Below are 22,306 nucleotides of genomic sequence, written 5' to 3'. Positions count from 1 at the left end.
TTTCCGTAGGTGAACCTGCGAAGGATCATTATTGTATAATATCCTTACCGTTAATAAAAAAATTTGTTAATACAAATTTAATACAAATTACCATATATATATATATATACATAATAATTATAATAATAATTATACCAAAAATATGATCTTAAAAGTAAAAGATCAAATAAATTTCGAACAAGCAAATCGAAATATTGTAATAATATAATATTATTACAAATAAATTAAATAGAAACAAACATAAAATTCGAACAAGCAATCGAATTATTAATATAATAAAATATATTTTATATATTTATTATAAACTTTTGTGTGTATATGGACCATAATATACACGCGTTGCGAGATGTATTGGCCAACTAATTTGATGATGATCATACATTGGATAATGCAACAACCTAAAATATACAATGTTGTACCTGGTTTCAGGTTAATGTTTTATATAAAATTATCAATATATATTAACAAACAAATGCCATTACAAATAATACTTTGATATATATTGTTTATATAAAACTAAGACATTTCGCAGCATTTATTTTAGGTATATAAATACATTTATTGAAGGAATTGATATATGCCAGTAAAATGGTGTATTTTTAATTTCTTTCAATAAAAACATATTTGACCAAATTTAAAACCAATATTATAAAACTCTAAGCGGTGGATCACTCGGCTCATGGGTCGATGAAGAACGCAGCAAACTGTGCGTCATCGTGTGAACTGCAGGACACATGAACATCGACATTTTGAACGCATATCGCAGTCCATGCTGTTATGTACTTTAATTAATTTTATAGTGCTGCTTGGACTACATATGGTTGAGGGTTGTAAGACTATGCTAATTAAGTTGTTTATACAAATTTTATAATAAAATTTTATAAGCATATGGTATATTATTGGATAAAAATAATTTAATTATTTTATTCATAAGATTAACAAATATATGAAAAACATTATCTCACAATAGTAATTAAACTTTGAGAAAAACGAAGAGGAATATTTTCTTTTCAATCAAATAATACTGAGAAATGTCTAGCATAAAATATTATCTAGAATTGTCTCTTATTAATGATTTGAAATATGAAAAACGTTGACAATATTATTATTCTTCGTTAATTCGTTACAAATAAATGCCATTAATATATATATACGTCAGCTTTAAACGAATTTAATAAAATGTTTTATCATTATATATAAAGAATTAATTGCAAATAAAAGTTATATACAACCTCAACTCATATGGGACTACCCCCTGAATTTAAGCATATTAATTAGGGGAGGAAAAGAAACTAACAAGGATTTTCTTAGTAGCGGCGAGCGAAAAGAAATCAGTTCAGCACTAAGTCACTTTGTCTATATGGCAAATGTGAGATGCAGTGTATGGAGCGTCAATATTCTAGTATGAGAAATTAACGAATTAAGTCCTTCAAAAATGAGGCCATTTACCCATAGAGGGTGCCAGGCCCGTATAACGTTAATGATTACTAGATGATGTTTCCAAAGAGTCGTGTTGCTTGATAGTGCAGCACTAAGTGGGTGGTAAACTCCATCTAAAACTAAATATAACCATGAGACCGATAGTAAACAAGTACCGTGAGGGAAAGTTGAAAAGAACTCTGAATAGAGAGTTAAACAGTACGTGAAACTGCTTAGAGGTTAAGCCCGATGAACCTGAATATCCGTTATGGAAAATTCATCATTAAAATTGTAATATTTAAACAATATTATGATAATAGTGTGCATTTTTTCCATATAAGGACATTGTAATCTATTAGCATACCAAATTTATCATAAAATATAACTTATAGTTTATTCAAATTAAATTGCTTGCATTTTAACACAGAATAAATGTTATTAATTTGATAAAGTGCTGATAGATTTATATGAATACAGTGCGTTAATTTTTCGGAATTATATAATGGCATGATTATCATTGATTTTTGTGTTTATTATATGCACTTGTAGGATTAACAATGCGAAAGATTCAGGATACCTTCGGGACCCGTCTTGAAACACGGACCAAGGAGTCTAACATATGTGCAAGTTATTGGGATATAAACCTAATAGCGTAATTAACTTGACTAATAATGGGATTAGTTTTTTAACTATTTATAGCTAATTAACACAATCCCGGGGCGTTCTATATAGTTATGTATAATGATATTTATTATTTATGCCTCTAACTGGAACGTACCTTGAGCATATATGCTGTGACCCGAAAGATGGTGAACTATACTTGATCAGGTTGAAGTCAGGGGAAACCCTGATGGAAGACCGAAACAGTTCTGACGTGCAAATCGATTGTCAGAATTGAGTATAGGGGCGAAAGACCAATCGAACCATCTAGTAGCTGGTTCCTTCCGAAGTTTCCCTCAGGATAGCTGGTGCATTTTAATATTATATAAAATAATCTTATCTGGTAAAGCGAATGATTAGAGGCCTTAGGGTCGAAACGATCTTAACCTATTCTCAAACTTTAAATGGGTAAGAACCTTAACTTTCTTGATATGAAGTTTAAGGTTATGATATAATGTGCCCAGTGGGCCACTTTTGGTAAGCAGAACTGGCGCTGTGGGATGAACCAAACGTAATGTTACGGTGCCCAAATTAACAACTCATGCAGATACCATGAAAGGCGTTGGTTGCTTAAAACAGCAGGACGGTGATCATGGAAGTCGAAATCCGCTAAGGAGTGTGTAACAACTCACCTGCCGAAGCAACTAGCCCTTAAAATGGATGGCGCTTAAGTTGTATACCTATACATTACCGCTAAAGTAGATGATTTATATTACTTGTGATATAATTTTGAAACTTTAGTGAGTAGGAAGGTACAATGGTATGCGTAGAAGTGTTTGGCGTAAGCCTGCATGGAGCTGCCATTGGTACAGATCTTGGTGGTAGTAGCAAATAATCGAATGAGACCTTGGAGGACTGAAGTGGAGAAGGGTTTCGTGTGAACAGTGGTTGATCACGAGTTAGTCGGTCCTAAGTTCAAGGCGAAAGCCGAAAATTTTCAAGTAAAACCAAAAACGCAATATATACAAATCAAGCTAAATAAAATACTTGAATAATTTTGAACGAAAGGGAATACGGTTCCAATTCCGTAACCTGTTGAGTATCCGTTTGTTATTAAATATGGGCCTCGTGCTCATCCTGGCAACAGGAACGACCATAAAGAAGCCGTCGAGAGATATCGGAAGAGTTTTCTTTTCTGTTTTATAGCCGTACTACCATGGAAGTCTTTCGCAGAGAGATATGGTAGATGGGCTAGAAGAGCATGACATATACTGTTGTGTCGATATTTTCTCCTCGGACCTTGAAAATTTATGGTGGGGACACGCAAACTTCTCAACAGGCCGTACCAATATCCGCAGCTGGTCTCCAAGGTGAAGAGTCTCTAGTCGATAGAATAATGTAGGTAAGGGAAGTCGGCAAATTAGATCCGTAACTTCGGGATAAGGATTGGCTCTGAAGATTGAGATAGTCGGGCTTGATTGGGAAACAATAACATGGTTTATGTGCTCGTTCTGGGTAAATAGAGTTTCTAGCATTTATGTTAGTTACTTGTTCCCCGGATAGTTAGTTACGTAGCCAATTGTGGAACTTTCTTGCTAAAATTTTTAAGAATACTAATTGGGTCAAACCAATTAGTTCTTATTAATTATAACGATTATCAATTAACAATCAATTCAGAACTGGCACGGACTTGGGGAATCCGACTGTCTAATTAAAACAAAGCATTGTGATGGCCCTAGCGGGTGTTGACACAATGTGATTTCTGCCCAGTGCTCTGAATGTCAAAGTGAAGAAATTCAAGTAAGCGCGGGTCAACGGCGGGAGTAACTATGACTCTCTTAAGGTAGCCAAATGCCTCGTCATCTAATTAGTGACGCGCATGAATGGATTAACGAGATTCCTACTGTCCCTATCTATAGAGATAGATGTACCTCTTAAGGTAGCCAACTGAACGGACGTGCTTTTAGTCGTGCTGCTTAGAGTCGGGTATTTCGCGAGTTTCGGCGCTGGAAAGCGTTTTAAAATTTGCGGTTTGTGAAGGTGAACGGCTGGTTGTGAGAATCGAGTTGGAAAAGTGAGGATAAGGGTGGAAATTCGCAGTTTTTCGAATTGGGAATTTTCCATTGCGCCACGTGCGTTGAGAGAGTGCGCTCTCGCGAGTGCTCTCTGGAGAGAGGCGTTAGGCACAAGTGCGGGATTTCTCTCGTACGATCAGCTGTGCTAGCGGGAGTGTGTACGGACTAAGTGGTTGGTGCCATTGCTAAGTGCTGCCAGATCGCTGAAATATAATTTGGTGAGTTACTTTACTAAGTTATATTTTTGGGTGGTTGTTTGTTGCCGATAGATGTCGTCCGCAATGGACACCATCGAGTCCGGAAGCGAGTCGGCGAGCAGTCGCAGTAGCAGCGCTACAGGTCGGGGTAGGGGTCGCCCTAGAGGGAAACGCGGCCATCAGGGGAAGACCCGCGATGCGTCGCGAGCCAAGGTGCCGGCTGTGGATGGGGCCTCTGGTGGCCCAGAGCCCGTTGTCGAGGAGGATCTTGATTCTCTCGAGATGCCGCCGCCTCCTGCACCCGCTGGTAGGCCCGTTGCCGCCCCTGGCCATACTCCTGACAATGATGCCACCGCATCTGCTGCCGCAAGGATCGCGGATGCTGCTGCCGCCAGGATCGCCGCTGCCGCCGCTGGAGCTGAGGTCGTTGTCCCCTCGCCCGTTGCTCACAAATCGGAGGACTTTGCCATGGAGGTTGTAAAAGCAGGCTCAGGCCGCGTCGCTGAAGAGCTGGCGGCGATAAGGGAGGCATTTGTGTTGCACTCCGCGGCCCGCCTCTCACAGAGCGCCATCAAGGAAGTGATGAGTATCACAGCGAGATACGAGGCGTTGATTTCCGCGCTGAATGTTCGGAACGCCGTGCTTGAAGACCGCTTTAAGCAGTCGGTTAAGACGCTCCCGCCGCCACCCCAGCGACCGGTTCCTGCTGCCACCGCGCCGTCTTATTCAGCTGCATACCCAAGCCTGCCCCAGCCCTCTGCTGCACCGGTCCCACTGCCGCGTAAGCCGCGGGAGACCTGGTCGGCAGTCGTGCACAGCGCGGACCCGAATATCTCGGGGAAGCAGCTCGCTGAGAAGGTGCGAAAGGAGATCGCCCCAGCGCTGGGTGTTCGCGTGCACGAGGTGCGAGGACTGGCACGTGGTGGTGCGGTTATACGTACCCCGTCGTCAGGCGAGCTGAAGCAGGTGATGGCCAACAAAAAGTTCCAGGAGGCTGGGCTGCAAATCAGCAGGACCCCACAACTGAAGCCGAGGATAGAGATCCGGGATGTGGACACCGCCCACAAGCCCGAGGACTTTATGGCGGAGTTGTATAAAAACAACTTTGCCGACAGGATGGAACTGGCGGAGTTCAAGAAGGCTGTGCGTCTGGAAAAGCCCTGGTCGCAGGCCAATGGCGCCACGGTGACCGTGACGCTGGAGGTCGACCCAGTGGGCTTGGACGTTCTCGACGGAGCAAAGGCATACATAGGATGGTTTGCCTACAACTGCCGTGCCTTGGTACGAACCTACGCCTGCCACAGGTGTGTTGGTTTCGACCACAAGGTTGCGAGCTGCAGGATGTCCGAGAAGGACAAGGTGTGCCGACAGTGCGGGCAGGTTGGCCACAGTGCGCGGGGCTGTCCCAACCCTGTGGACTGCCGAAATTGCCGCTTCAAGGGCTACCCGTCAGCACATCACATGCTGTCTGCTGGGTGCCCTGTGTATGCGGCGGTGCTGGCGCGGGTGAATGCTAGACACTAACCATGTTTAGCTTCATCCAGGCAAACTGTGGCAAAGGACGAGCTGCGACCATCGAGCTCGGAGTCCGATTGCGTGAAAGCAGGTGCCTGTTCGCACTGTTGCAGGAGCCCTACGTCGATGTGAGCAACGGGAGGATGGATGAGCTGCCGGAAGGTATCAGGAGCTTTACCGATAGGAAAGGAAAGGCAGCCATCCTAGTGAATCACCAGGATGTCATCTGTATGCAAGTGGAGCCCCTCACCACGGATTACGGCGTATGCGTGAAAATTATAGGAGGATTTGGCTCAATCCTTCTATGCTCCGCATATTGCCAGTTTGATGGCGACTTACCCTTGTACCTCACGTACTTGGATGCGGTCCTGCTGCTGGCCAGCAGAACTCCCGCAATCCTTGGCCTTGATGCGAATGCAGCATCCCCCATGTGGTTTAGCAAGCTTCCTCCCAACGCGGAGGGACTTGCTAACTACAATCGGGGTGAGCTGCTGTCTCTGTGGATTGTGGAAAAGGGAGCTGCGGTTCTAAACCAGCCAAGCTCGGTGTATACGTTCGAGTCCATGAACGGACGGAGCGACATCGACGTGACGATCGCCAACACTGCAGGATCTATGCTGGCCACATATGAGTGGAGAGTGGACAATTGGGAGTTAAGTGACCACAACATCATTACTGTTGTGGCCAACTTGACGACCGATACAGCCGTTGAGAGCCTAGCTCCGGTGCCGTCCTGGAACTTCTCCAATGCACGTTGGCGGTTGTTCGAGCAGGAAATGGTGAGTAGGGCAGCCGAACTTCCGGAAGACTTCTCAGAATCGCCGCTGGACCAACAAGTCTCTACCCTTCGCAGGATCGTCCACGAAGTGTGCGATCTTGTTTTGGGTAGGAGGACGGCAGGATCGCCGAGATCCAGACCAGGTTGGTGGACCGCTGACCTAAGCGCGATGCGCCGCGATGTCAGGAGACTTAGGCGCCGTCTTCAGGATGCCAGACGTCGTCGTCACGATGACGTGGCCGAGCTAATTGTGGTCGAGCTGAGACGTACCTCAGCCGCCTACAAGAAGCTCATCCTGAGGACAAAGGAGGACAGCTGGAGACGCTTCGTGGGAGAAAATTCACACGATCCCTGGGGGCGCGTCTACAAGATGTGCCGAGGTCGCAAGAAACGGACGGAGATTGGGTGCCTTCGCGTTAATGGCGAGCTGGTCACCAATTGGGGTGACTGTGCGCGTGTGCTCCTCCGCAACTTCTTTCCGGTTGCGGAGTCCGATGCACCGATTGCCATAGCGGAGGAACTCCCACCGCCACTGGAAGTTTCTGAGGTTGGTGCTTGTGTCGCCAGGTTGAAGAGCAAACGCTCGCCTGGCATGGACGGCATCAACGGAACGATTTGCAAGGCTGTGTGGCGCGCCATACCTCAGCACCTAACGGCGATATATTCCAACTGCATCCGGTCGGGGTACTTCCCTGCAGAGTGGAAATGCCCACGTGTTGTGGCTCTGCTCAAGGGACCCGACAAGGACAGGTGTGAGCCATCGTCGTACCGCGGAATTTGCCTACTTCCGGTCTTCGGTAAGGTGCTAGAGGCCATAATGGTTGATCGTGTGAGAGAAGTTCTTCCGGAAGGCTGCAGATGGCAGTTCGGTTTTCGTCAAGGACGTTGTGTGGAGGATGCTTGGATGCACGTGAAGAGCAGTGTTCACGCCAGCCCGGCGAGATACGTGCTCGGCATTTTCGTGGACTTCAAGGGAGCCTTCGACAACGTGGAGTGGAGTGCTGCACTGCGCCGATTGGCCGAGTTGGGATGCCGAGAGATGAGCTTGTGGCAGAGCTTCTTCTCCGGCAGGAGCGCAGAAATCCGAAGCAGTTACGAGACCGTTAATGTCCCGGTAACTAGAGGTTGTCCGCAGGGGTCAATCAGCGGCCCATTTATTTGGGACCTGCTGATGGATGTACTGCTACGACGCCTTGAGTCGTACTGCACACTGAGTGCGTACGCGGATGATCTGCTGCTTCTCGTCGAGGGAAACTCCCGGCTCGCGCTGGAGACAAAAGGAGCGCAACTAATGTCCATCGTTGAAACGTGGGGGATGGAAGTCGGCGTTGCCGTTTCCACCAGCAAGACGGTTATTATGCTGCTAAAGGAACCAAGAAAGCTACTCGCTCGTGGCCCGAATGGAGTGCTTCGACGCACACCTGCGGTAAAATTTGCTGGAGCAAACTTACCGTATGTTAGCAGCTGCCGGTACCTTGGCATCACAGTCAGCGAAGGCTTGAAATTCCTCGAGCACGTCAGAAATCTCCGACAGCGTATGACTGGAGTCGTTGCAGCATTGGCGCGTGTGCTTCGAGCAGACTGGGGCCTCAGTCCTCGAGCCAGGCGGACCATTTATGCCGGACTCATGGTGCCCTGTGCACTGTTTGGTGCCTCGGTATGGTATGTCACTACGACGCGGCAAGAAGTGGCCAGAGAGCACCTCATTGCCTGCCAGAGGCTTATCCTTCTTGGATGCCTTCCGGTATGCCGAACAGTGTCCACTGTGGCACTGCAGGTTCTTGCTGGCGTTCCCCCGTTTGATTTGGCTGCTATGCAAATGGCAGTTAAATACAAGCTTAAGCGTGGATACCCGTTGGAGGATTACGATCTGCTGTATAGTGAAGACCTCACTGGTCTAAGCTGGGAAGAGAAGATGGTGCGTATGGAGCAGTGCCTACTGCACAGATGGCAAGACAGATGGGATGACGTAGATGCATCCGGACGGGTGACCTACAAGTTCATTTCAGATGTGACTTTTGCATTTCGGAATCCACACTTTGGATTCCCGATGCGCACCGGATTTTTAATCACAGGACACGGATCGTTGAACGCATTTCTGTATAGCAGAACGCTCTCGGACTCTGCCGCATGCTCATGTGGCGATCCATTTGAGGATTGGCAGCACGTCTTGTGTGACTGCCCCCTCTATGCAGATTTGCGCGACCTCGATGGACTTGGAGTGCAGCGAAATGGCGAAAACCGAACGTTTGGAAGGATTCTGGAGGATGAGGACAGGACTCGACGACTCAATGTGTTTGCTGATGAGGCGTTCCGCAGGAGAAGGGACTTTTAGTCCATTTACTCTGCTGTGTGGCTAGCGGCGAAGAATACTACCACAGCTTGTCATAGCTTGTCGTAGGAGGCGACTAATATGACATGGGTGCCCTATCCGAGCTTGTCGGAGCTTAAGGGGTGAGGCCTACCGATCCTGTAATTTCGGTACCACGGGTTGAGCAGCTGTCCAAGGCTGCTCATTGAGGTCGGCCCCCATGTGGGAGTATCGTGGTGGCTGTGGTTGACACCCATATGCGGGTAGAGCCTTCGGGTTCGACGTGGAGTTGCGTCATACAACTCGGGTGCTGTGACCCAAAGATCAGTAGGGATTTAGATAGATCCCGCTCCTCAGCAAGGGGGAATGCTTGCCCGACAAGTAAGCATTCGAATTGCTACCGGGGTGGTTGCTATGTACATAGCTATAGCTTCTAGTCCGGGGCGTTGGTCTGGCGCTTAACCTAGACACATTGCACTATACACTCACTTGTGGGTGTATAAGAGTGCCGTGGTTGTAATCCCTTCAGTGTGGAACATGCCACGTTAAATAAGAGCGGAGGGATCCGATTCACACACTGTCCCTATCTACTATCTAGCGAAACCACAGCCAAGGGAACGGGCTTGGAATAATTAGCGGGGAAAGAAGACCCTTTTGAGCTTGACTCTAATCTGGCAGTGTAAGGAGACATAAGAGGTGTAGAATAAGTGGGAGATATTAGACTTCGGTTTGGTATCGTCAATGAAATACCACTACTCTTATTGTTTCCTTACTTACTTGATTAAATGGAACGTGTATCATTTCCTAGCCATTATACGGATATATTTATTATATCTTATGGTATTGGGTTTTGATGCAAGCTTCTTGATCAAAGTATCACGAGTTTGTTATATAATCGCAAACAAATTCTTTAATAAAACGGTGCATTTATGTATTTTTGATTTGAAAATTTGGTATAACTCCAATTACTCAGGTATGATCCAATTCAAGGACATTGCCAGGTAGGGAGTTTGACTGGGGCGGTACATCTCTCAAATAATAACGGAGGTGTCCCAAGGCCAGCTCAGTGCGGACAGAAACCACACATAGAGCAAAAGGGCAAATGCTGACTTGATCTCGGTGTTCAGTACACACAGGGACAGCAAAAGCTCGGCCTATCGATCCTTTTGGTTTAAAGAGTTTTTAACAAGAGGTGTCAGAAAAGTTACCATAGGGATAACTGGCTTGTGGCGGCCAAGCGTTCATAGCGACGTCGCTTTTTGATCCTTCGATGTCGGCTCTTCCTATCATTGTGAAGCAAAATTCACCAAGCGTTGGATTGTTCACCCATGCAAGGGAACGTGAGCTGGGTTTAGACCGTCGTGAGACAGGTTAGTTTTACCCTACTAATGACAAAACGTTGTTGCGACAGCATTCCTGCGTAGTACGAGAGGAACCGCAGGTACGGACCAATGGCACAATACTTGTTCGAGCGAACAGTGGTATGACGCTACGTCCGTTGGATTATGCCTGAACGCCTCTAAGGTCGTATCCGTGCTGGACTGCAATGATAAATAAGGGGCAATTTGCATTGTATGGCTTCTAAACCATTTAAAGTTTATAATTTACTTTATAAACGACAATGGATGTGATGCCAATGTAATTTGTAACATAGTAAATTGGGAGGATCTTCGATCACCTGATGCCGCGCTAGTTACATATAAAAGCATTATTTAATACAATGACAAAGCCTAGAATCAATTGTAAACGACTTTTGTAACAGGCAAGGTGTTGTAAGTGGTTGAGCAGCTGCCATACTGCGATCCACTGAAGCTTATCCTTTGCTTGATGATTCGATAATAAACATAAATTTAATTGTGTTTATTTTGTTTGGCTTTTTTAAGTCAGAATATATATATATATAAAATATATATATATAAAATAATAATTATATTTAAATAAATTTTATTTAAATATATTTAACAATGGTAGCCATATGTATCGTCATCCTATTAGTGACGCGTATAAAAATATTCTAAGTCCGAACATGCAAATAAGAGACATATGCAAGTATATGTACTTCTTAAGGTAGCCAACTGAATCGTCATCCTATTAGTGACGTGTATACAAATATTCTAAGTCCGAACATACAAGTAAGAGACATATGCAAGTATATGTACCTCTTAAGGTAGCCAACTGAATCGTCATCCTATTAGTGACGCGTATACAAATATTCTAAGTCCGAACATACAAGTAAGAGACATATGCAAGTATATGTACCTCTTAAGGTAGCCAACTGAATCGTCATCCTATTAGTGACGTGTATAAAAATATTCTAAGTCCGAACATACAAGTAAGAGACATATGCAAGTATATGTACCTCTTAAGGTAGCCAACTGAATCGTCATCCTATTAGTGACGTGTATAAAAATATTCTAAGTCCGAACATGCAAGTAAGAGACATATGCAAGTCAATGTTCCTCTTAAAATAGATGATTGAATCGTCATCCTATTAGTGACGTGTATAAAAATATTCCAAGTCCAAACATGAGTTATATGGATATGAAAATAATATTAAGTTCTAGTATGGATATGAAAAAAATGAGTTATATGGATATGGGAAAAATAACAAGTTCTAGTATGGATATGAAAAAAATGAGTTATGTGGATATGGGAAAAATAATAAGTTCTAGTATGGATATGAAAAAAAAATGAGTTATATGGATATGGAAAAGAATACAGAGTTCTAGTATGGATATGGAAAAATGAGTTATATGAATATGGGAAAAATGATAAGTTCTAGTATGGATATGAAAAAATATTGAGTTATATGGATATTAAAGAAATAATAAGTTCTAGTATGGATATGGAATAAAATGAGTTATATAGATATGGCAAAAAATTTAATGTTCTAGTATGGATATGAAAAAAATTAGTTATATGAATATGGGAAAATTTATAAGTTCTAGTATGGATATGGGAAAAATAATAAGTTCTAGTATGGATATAAAAAAATATTGAGTTATATGGATATTAAAGAAATAATAAGTTCTAGTATGGATATGGAAAAAAATTAGTTATATTGATATGCTAAATAATGAGTTATATGCATATGGGAAAAATACTAAGTTGTAGTATGGATATGGGAAGAATACTGAGTTCTAGTATGGATATGGGAAAAATAATCAGTTCTAGTATGGATATGAAAAAATATTGAGTTTTATGGATATTGAAGAGATAATAAGCTCTAGTATGGATATGGAAAAAATTAATTATATTGTAATAGTAAATAATAAGTTATATGGATATAGGAAGAAAATTAGGTTCTAGTATGGATATGAAAAAAATTAGTTCTATGGATATGGGAAAAATAAAAAGTTCTGGTATGGATATGGAAAAATATTAAGTTATATGGATATTAAAGAAATAATAAGTTCTGGTATGGATATGGAATAAAATGAGTTGTAGAGATATGGCAAAAATATAATGTTCTAGTATGGATATGAAAAAAATTAGTTATATGAATATGGGAAAATTATAAGTTCTAGTATGGATATGGGAAAAAGAATAAGTTCTAGTATGGATATGAAAAAATATTGAGTTATATGAATATTAAAGAAATAATAAGTTCTAGTATGAATATGGAAAAATATTATTTATATTGATATGGTAAATAATGATTTATATGGATATGGGCTAAATACTAAATTCTAGTGTGGATATGGAAAAAACGAGTTATATGGATATGGGAAAAATAATAAGTTCAAGTATGGATATGGAAAAAATTAGTTTAATAGTTATAGGTATGGAAAAAAAATTAATTATATAGATATAGAACAAAAAATAAGTTATATGGATATGGTGGCATCAGTACGAAATATGCCCAATTTACATACACCGGAGCCGCAGTACGATAAATACCCAATATTTAGACGTCGTGGCCAAAAACATATATAGGGAGGCAGTGCTCGCCGACCGGCCGTATTGTTCAAAATTTATGTTTATCATATTATTTTGGCAATGCTATATATAAATGATATCTTATACATATAATTCAATTATAGCGATATGGAAATACCATATTATATGTATAAAGAAAAAAATGTATAATAAAATATACATTGACATACAAATATGGCTAGTTGTATGGATATGCCGTATTCATTATATGGATACGGCATATAGATTATATAAATATGACCAAAAAATATTTTATATTGATATGGCAAATAAAGAAATTACTTGAATATGGAAATAAAAGAAGTTATATTGATATGGAAGAAAATAATGAGTCATATAGATATGTTGGCATCAGTACGAAATATGCCCAATTTACATACACCGGGGCCGCAGTACGAAAAATACCCAATATTTAGACGTCGTGGCCAAAAACATATATAGGGAGGCAGTGCTCGCCGACCGGCCGTATTGTTCAAAATTTATGTTTATCATATTATTTTGGCAATGCTATATATAAATGATATCTTATACATATAATTCAATTATAGCGATATGGAAATACCATATTATATGTATAAAGAAAAAAAAATGTATAATAAAATATACATTGACATACAAATATGGCTAGTTGTATGGATATGCCGTATTCATTATATGGATACGGCATATAGATTATATAAATATGACCAAAAAATATTTTATATTGATATGGCAAATAAAGAAATTACTTGAATATGGAAATAAAAGAAGTTATATTGATATGGAAGAAAATAATGAGTCATATAGATATGTTGGCATCAGTACGAAATATGCCCAATTTACATACACCGGGGCCGCAGTACGAAAAATACCCAATATTTAGACGTCGTGGCCAAAAACATATATAGGGAGGCAGTGCTCGCCGACCGGCCGTATTGTTCAAAATTTATGTTTATCATATTATTTTGGCAATGCTATATATAAATGATATCTTATACATATAATTCAATTATAGCGATATGGAAATACCATATTATATGTATAAAGAAAAAAAATGTATAATAAAATATACATTGACATACAAATATGGCTAGTTGTATGGATATGCCGTATTCATTATATGGATACGGCATATAGATTATATGGATATGACCAAAAAATAATTCATAAAGAAATTATATGAATATGGCAGAAATAATTGGTTATATTAATATGATCAAATAATACTTTATATAAAAAAGTGAATATCTTTGGTTGGGTGGCAAAGAGAATTAAATATGCCCGATATATAGACGTCGTGGCCAAAAACTACTATAGGGTGAAGTGCTTGTCTGTTGGTCTATATATATACATATAATATTTTATGCGTACACATTATTATTATAGATAGTTAATATCTATCGTATGGGTGGCAAACGGAATTAAATAATTTCGATATTTAGACGTCGTGGCCAAAAACTACTATAGGATGGTCAGTGGTTGTCCACCAATTAATTATTGAACAAACCATATGAATATCATATGCTGTTGTCAATATAATGTATATCAATAATAATAAAAAATAAGGATGGTACAGTAAGTAGTCCATCTACTATTGAACAAAATATATTATAATATATACTTTTGTTATCAATAGAACAACATATATTAAAATCAAAATATTATCCGTATAAATTTGTTTCTTAAATGAAATTAAGACTTGGCTACGCGGTTAATATTATAAACCCATGATAATAAGGTGAAACAGAGGTCAAGTTTCTATTATATATAGAATAACAAATTGTTTCCGACTTTTATCGTTAATCTTTGGTGGCAGGTATATATGATAATTTATATTAAATTATTATATCCCCTGTCGTTTGGGCACAGAGTATCGCTTGCCGGTACAATGTGTTTACAAAAAGCATTATAATAAAATATAATTGCAATATTAGTGATCAAAATAATTTCATATGCGCTCGGTTTTATATCATATATTACCAGAGAGTTATATGGAAAAGATAAATTTTAAATTTATCATCAAAATGCAAATGATTTAACTCAATATTTATATTGGTTAAACAAAAATTGTACATGTGTGGATACAATATTTATGTATGTTGAACAAAAATGATATTTTAGAATGAATATGTATATATAATATAATAAAAACTTATAGAAAGAACAATATATATTGAAAATTGTGTTATAAAAAAGTTGTACTTTTTCTTTAACATCAATTATAAACTTGTTATATTAGTGGCGAAACAAGTAAAAATTAAAGAACGTATACGAATGCCATATAAAAATGGCCGTATTCGAATTAAAATAGAATTATTTCACAAAGCAAAAAAAAAATATTGAATTAAAATCAATATTTAAGAAAAACCGAACAAATAATATGGAAATAAAATCTATTATATTTATATTACTAATTTCTATTCAAAAAATATGAATGAAATATGAACGAAAACATTATTCTGGTTGATCCTGCCAGTAGTTATATGCTTGTCTCAAAGATTAAGCCATGCATGTCTAAGTACACACGAATTAAAAGTGAAACCGCAAAAGGCTCATTATATCAGTTATGGTTCCTTAGATCGTTAACAGTTACTTGGATAACTGTGGTAATTCTAGAGCTAATACATGCAATTAAAACATGAACCTTATGGGACATGTGCTTTTATTAGGCTAAAACCAAGCGATCGCAAGATCGTTATATTGGTTGAACTCTAGATAACATGCAGATCGTATGGTCTTGTACCGACGACAGATCTTTCAAATGTCTGCCCTATCAACTTTTGATGGTAGTATCTAGGACTACCATGGTTGCAACGGGTAACGGGGAATCAGGGTTCGATTCCGGAGAGGGAGCCTGAGAAACGGCTACCACATCTAAGGAAGGCAGCAGGCGCGTAAATTACCCACTCCCAGCTCGGGGAGGTAGTGACGAAAAATAACAATACAGGACTCATATCCGAGGCCCTGTAATTGGAATGAGTACACTTTAAATCCTTTAACAAGGACCAATTGGAGGGCAAGTCTGGTGCCAGCAGCCGCGGTAATTCCAGCTCCAATAGCGTATATTAAAGTTGTTGCGGTTAAAACGTTCGTAGTTGAACTTGTGCTTCATACGGGTAGTACAACTTACAATTGTGGTTAGTACTATACCTTTATGTATGTAAGCGTATTACCGGTGGAGTTCTTATATGTGTTTAAATACTTGTATTTTTTCATATGTTCCTCCTATTTAAAAACCTGCATTAGTGCTCTTAAACGAGTGTTATTGTGGGCCGGTACAATTACTTTGAACAAATTAGAGTGCTTAAAGCAGGCTTCAAATGCCTGAATATTCTGTGCATGGGATAATGAAATAAGACCTCTGTTCTGCTTTCATTGGTTTTCAGATCAAGAGGTAATGATTAATAGAAGCAGTTTGGGGGCATTAGTATTACGACGCGAGAGGTGAAATTCTTGGACCGTCGTAAGACTAACTTAAGCGAAAGCATTTGCCAAAGATGTTTTCATTAATCAAGAACGAAAGTTAGAGGTTCGAAGGCGATCAGATACCGCCCTAGTTCTAACCATAAACGATGCCAGCTAGCAATTGGGTGTAGCTACTTTTATGGCTCTCTCAGTCGCTTCCCGGGAAACCAAAGCTTTTGGGCTCCGGGGGAAGTATGGTTGCAAAGCTGAAACTTAAAGGAATTGACGGAAGGGCACCACCAGGAGTGGAGCCTGCGGCTTAATTTGACTCAACACGGGAAAACTTACCAGGTCCGAACATAAGTGTGTAAGACAGATTGATAGCTCTTTCTCGAATCTATGGGTGGTGGTGCATGGCCGTTCTTAGTTCGTGGAGTGATTTGTCTGGTTAATTCCGATAACGAACGAGACTCAAATATATTAAATAGATATCTTCAGGATTATGGTGTTGAAGCTTATATAGCCTTCATTCATGGTGGCAGTAAAATGTTTATTGTGTTTGAATGTGTTTATATAAGTGGAGCCGTACCTGTTGGTTTGTCCCATTATAAGGACACTAGCTTCTTAAATGGACAAATTGCGTCTAGCAATAATGAGATTGAGCAATAACAGGTCTGTGATGCCCTTAGATGTCCTGGGCTGCACGCGCGCTACAATGAAAGTATCAACGTGTATTTCCTAGACCGAGAGGTCCGGGTAAACCGCTGAACCACTTTCATGCTTGGGATTGTGAACTGAAACTGTTCACATGAACTTGGAATTCCCAGTAAGTGTGAGTCATTAACTCGCATTGATTACGTCCCTGCCCTTTGTACATACCGCCCGTCGCTACTACCGATTGAATTATTTAGTGAGGTCTCCGGACGTGATCACTGTGACGCCTTGTGTGTTACGGTTGTTTCGCAAAAGTTGACCGAACTTGATTATTTAGAGGAAGTAAAAGTCGTAACAAGGTTTCCGTAGGTGAACCTGCGGAAGGATCATTATTGTATAATATCCTTACCGTTAATAAAAAATTTGTTAATACAAATTTAATACAAATTACCAATATATATATATATACATAATAATTATAATAATAATTATACCAAAAATATGATCTTAAAAGTAAAAGATCAAATAAATTTCGAAACAAGCAAATCGAAATATTGTAATAATATAATATTATTACAAATAAATTAAATAGAAACAAACTTAAAATTCGAACAAGCAAATCGAATTATTAATATAATAAAATATATTTTATATATTTATTATAAACTTTTGTGTGTATATGGACCATAATATACACGCGTTGCGAGATGTATTGGCCAACTAATTTGATGATGATCATACATTGGATAATGCAACAACCTAAAATATACAATGTTGTACCTGGTTTCAGGTTAATGTTTTATATAAAATTATCAATATATATTAACAAACAAATGCCATTACAAATAATACTTTGATATATATTGTTTATATAAAACTAAGACATTTCGCAGCATTTATTTTAGGTATATAAATACATTTATTGAAGGAATTGATATATGCCAGTAAAATGGTGTATTTTTAATTTCTTTCAATAAAAACATATTTGACCAAATTTAAAACCAATATTATAAAACTCTAAGCGGTGGATCACTCGGCTCATGGGTCGATGAAGAACGCAGCAAACTGTGCGTCATCGTGTGAACTGCAGGACACATGAACATCGACATTTTGAACGCATATCGCAGTCCATGCTGTTATGTACTTTAATTAATTTTATAGTGCTGCTTGGACTACATATGGTTGAGGGTTGTAAGACTATGCTAATTAAGTTGTTTATACAAATTTTATAATAAAATTTTATAAGCATATGGTATATTATTGGATAAAAATAATTTAATTATTTTATTCATAATATTAACAAATATATGAAAAACATTATCTCACAATAGTAATTAAACTTTGAGAAAAACGAAGAGGAATATTTTCTTTTTCAATCAAATAATACTGAGAAATGTCTAGCATAAAATATTATCTAGAATTGTCTCTTATTAATGATTTGAAATATGAAAAACGTTGACAATATTATTATTCTTCGTTAATTCGTTACAAATAAATGCCATTAATATATATATACGTCAGCTTTAAACGAATTTAATAAAATGTTTTATCATTATATATAAAGAATTAATTGCAAATAAAAGTTATATACAACCTCAACTCATATGGGACTACCCCCTGAATTTAAGCATATTAATTAGGGGAGGAAAAGAAACTAACAAGGATTTTCTTAGTAGCGGCGAGCGAAAAGAAATCAGTTCAGCACTAAGTCACTTTGTCTATATGGCAAATGTGAGATGCAGTGTATGGAGCGTCAATATTCTAGTATGAGAAATTAACGATTTAAGTCCTTCTTAAATGAGGCCATTTACCCATAGAGGGTGCCAGGCCCGTATAACGTTAATGATTACTAGATGATGTTTCCAAAGAGTCGTGTTGCTTGATAGTGCAGCACTAAGTGGGTGGTAAACTCCATCTAAAACTAAATATAACCATGAGACCGATAGTAAACAAGTACCGTGAGGGAAAGTTGAAAAGAACTCTGAATAGAGAGTTAAACAGTACGTGAAACTGCTTAGAGGTTAAGCCCGATGAACCTGAATATCCGTTATGGAAAATTCATCATTAAAATTGTAATATTTAAACAATATTATGATAATAGTGTGCATTTTTTCCATATAAGGACATTGTAATCTATTAGCATACAAATTTATCATAAAATATAACTTATAGTTTATTCAAATTAAATTGCTTGCATTTTAACACAGAATAAATGTTATTAATTTGATAAAGTGCTGATAGATTTATATGAATACAGTGCGTTAATTTTTCGGAATTATATAATGGCATGATTATCATTGATTTTTGTGTTTATTATATGCACTTGTAGGATTAACAATGCGAAAGATTCAGGATACCTTCGGGACCCGTCTTGAAACACGGACCAAGGAGTCTAACATATGTGCAAGTTATTGGGATATAAACCTAATAGCGTAATTAACTTGACTAATAATGGGATTAGTTTTTTAACTATTTATAGCTAATTAACACAATCCCGGGGCGTTCTATATAGTTATGTATAATGATATTTATATTATTTATGCCTCTAACTGGAACGTACCTTGAGCATATATGCTGTGACCCGAAAGATGGTGAACTATACTTGATCAGGTTGAAGTCAGGGGAAACCCTGATGGAAGACCGAAACAGTTCTGACGTGCAAATCGATTGTCAGAATTGAGTATAGGGGCGAAAGACCAATCGAACCATCTAGTAGCTGGTTCCTTCCGAAGTTTCCCTCAGGATAGCTGGTGCATTTTAATATTATATAAAATAATCTTATCTGGTAAAGCGAATGATTAGAGGCCTTAGGGTCGAAACGATCTTAACCTATTCTCAAACTTTAAATGGGTAAGAACCTTAACTTTCTTGATATGAAGTTTAAGGTTATGATATAATGTGCCCAGTGGGCCACTTTTGGTAAGCAGAACTGGCGCTGTGGGATGAACCAAACGTAATGTTACGGTGCCCAAATTAACAACTCATGCAGATACCATGAAAGGCGTTGGTTGCTTAAAACAGCAGGACGGTGATCATGGAAGTCGAAATCCGCTAAGGAGTGTGTAACAACTCACCTGCCGAAGCAACTAGCCCTTAAAATGGATGGCGCTTAAGTTGTATACCTATACATTACCGCTAAAGTAGATGATTTATATTACTTGTGATATAAATTTTGAAACTTTAGTGAGTAGGAAGGTACAATGGTATGCGTAGAAGTGTTTGGCGTAAGCCTGCATGGAGCTGCCATTGGTACAGATCTTGGTGGTAGTAGCAAATAATCGAATGAGACCTTGGAGGACTGAAGTGGAGAAGGGTTTCGTGTGAACAGTGGTTGATCACGAGTTAGTCGGTCCTAAGTTCAAGGCGAAAGCCGAAAATTTTCAAGTAAAACCAAAAACGCAATATATACAAATCAAGCTAATATAATATACTTGAATAATTTTGAACGAAAGGGAATACGGTTCCAATTCCGTAACCTGTTGAGTATCCGTTTGTTATTAAATATGGGCCTCGTGCTCATCCTGGCAACAGGAACGACCATAAAGAAGCCGTCGAGAGATATCGGAAGAGTTTTCTTTTCTGTTTTATAGCCGTACTACCATGGAAGTCTTTCGCAGAGAGATATGGTAGATGGGCTAGAAGAGCATGACATATACTGTTGTGTCGATATTTTCTCCTCGGACCTTGAAAATTTATGGTGGGGACACGCAAACTTCTCAACAGGCCGTACCAATATCCGCAGCTGGTCTCCAAGGTGAAGAGTCTCTAGTCGATAGAATAATGTAGGTAAGGGAAGTCGGCAAATTAGATCCGTAACTTCGGGATAAGGATTGGCTCTGAAGATTGAGATAGTCGGGCTTGATTGGGAAACAATAACATGGTTTATGTGCTCGTTCTGGGTAAATAGAGTTTCTAGCATTTATGTTAGTTACTTGTTCCCCGGATAGTTAGTTACGTAGCCAATTGTGGAACTTTCTTGCTAAAATTTTTAAGAATACTAATTGGGTCAAACCAATTAGTTCTTATTAATTATAACGATTATCAATTAACAATCAATTCAGAACTGGCACGGACTTGGGGAATCCGACTGTCTAATTAAAACAAAGCATTGTGATGGCCCTAGCGGGTGTTGACACAATGTGATTTCTGCCCAGTGCTCTGAATGTCAAAGTGAAGAAATTCAAGTAAGCGCGGGTCAACGGCGGGAGTAACTATGACTCTCTTAAGGTAGCCAAATGCCTCGTCATCTAATTAGTGACGCGCATGAATGGATTAACGAGATTCCTACTGTCCCTATCTACTCACAGTCGATTTTGGATTGCTCGAGTGAGCAGACGTGTGTTTTCGTGCGCTCCGTTAGTTAATTCAAAAACAACAGTCCCCGGTTAGCTACATAGCTGAAACTAGCACCAAAATTCGTGTTTATTGCCTGTGAAAACGTTTTCGGTTTTTTCTGCATGAAAAACTGTGCGGTTGAGTGATATTTCGCGTTTTTCATTTTGTGAATTTTGTTTTCATATTTGCCTCATTTAGGCATATTTTATTTGACAGTTGTCTGAAAGGTAATTGTGACTTTGCTATTTGTCATATATTTGGTACGGAAATTGGACAAAGGTGTGTGACTTTGATAAGTGGTTCGAGCATTGGAATTTCAGCAAATCAGCTGATTGGGATACCAGATCAGCAAAATAGAGTCGGGGTTCCATCCAATATGGATGTTAGCGAGTCTGGGAGTGAACATGGGAGCAGCCGCAGTTCAGCCCGTGGAAGGACCGTGCGCGCTAGGGGAAAACGCAGTATGGGGCCGCCGAGAGATGCATCACGGGCAAAGGTTCCAGCTATTGGTGGGACAAAGGACACGCCAGTGTCTTTAGATGAAGAAAATGAGCCATTATGGATGGAGATGCCGAGTGCTGCTGCGATTGCCGCAAGTTCAGCTGACCCTGTGAATGCTGCTCTGAACGCCGCTGAAAACGCCGCTGCGACTATTGACGCCCCAGATACTGCACCCATTGTTACCCCAGATATTCCGGTAGTCTCCATCATGGAGAAGGTAAAGATGGGAAGCGGTGCCATAGCACGAGAATTGGCGGACATCCGGACCTCGTTCGCGAAAGTATTGGTTGCCTCGACGACCAGCTCAAAACTGGCTGGAAAAATCCAGAATAATTTCAACAGGTATGAGGAGATTATCAGTGCTATGATGATTCACATTGGAGTCCTCGAGGATCGTGCAAGCAGACAACCAACGCCAACACCGGTCGTCTCGGCTGCCTCCTATGCAACTACTGCTGCAAGAGGCGCGCATCTTGTTGGCCAACCTGCTCCCCCCGTAGCCGCACCACGGAGCGTGAACATTCGCGAAACGTGGTCAGCGGTCGTTGCCGGCGACGATCCCACCCTCTCGGGAAGGCAGATTGCGGACAAAATCCGC

The 22,306-nt window shown here is 39.8% G+C and overlaps 3 non-coding genes and 2 pseudogenes across 3 annotated transcripts; all 5 read left to right on the top strand.

Annotated features, from left to right (window-relative positions):
* Positions 1–652: 652 nt before the first annotated feature.
* Positions 653–831, top strand: LOC138914165 (5.8S ribosomal RNA). Its single transcript, XR_011420034.1, has one exon. It is a non-coding gene; the product is annotated as a 5.8S ribosomal RNA (ribosomal RNA).
* A 397-nt stretch (positions 832–1,228) lies between these two features.
* On the top strand, positions 1,229–3,978 carry LOC138914179 (large subunit ribosomal RNA; annotated as a pseudogene).
* An 11,291-nt stretch (positions 3,979–15,269) lies between these two features.
* On the top strand, positions 15,270–17,264 carry LOC138914170 (small subunit ribosomal RNA). The gene has a single exon (XR_011420039.1). It is a non-coding gene; the product is annotated as a small subunit ribosomal RNA (ribosomal RNA).
* A 621-nt stretch (positions 17,265–17,885) lies between these two features.
* Positions 17,886–18,064, top strand: LOC138914164 (5.8S ribosomal RNA). The gene has a single exon (XR_011420033.1). It is a non-coding gene; the product is annotated as a 5.8S ribosomal RNA (ribosomal RNA).
* Positions 18,065–18,462: 398 nt separating this feature from the next.
* LOC138914177 (large subunit ribosomal RNA) lies at positions 18,463–21,229 on the top strand (annotated as a pseudogene).
* The last annotated feature ends 1,077 nt before the right edge of the window (positions 21,230–22,306 follow it).

The sequence above is a fragment of the Drosophila takahashii genome, unplaced genomic scaffold (assembly GCF_030179915.1).
Source record: "Drosophila takahashii strain IR98-3 E-12201 unplaced genomic scaffold, DtakHiC1v2 scaffold_134, whole genome shotgun sequence".
Classification (NCBI taxonomy): domain Eukaryota; kingdom Metazoa; phylum Arthropoda; class Insecta; order Diptera; family Drosophilidae; genus Drosophila; species Drosophila takahashii.
This window is presented reverse-complemented; position numbering and strand designations above follow the sequence as displayed.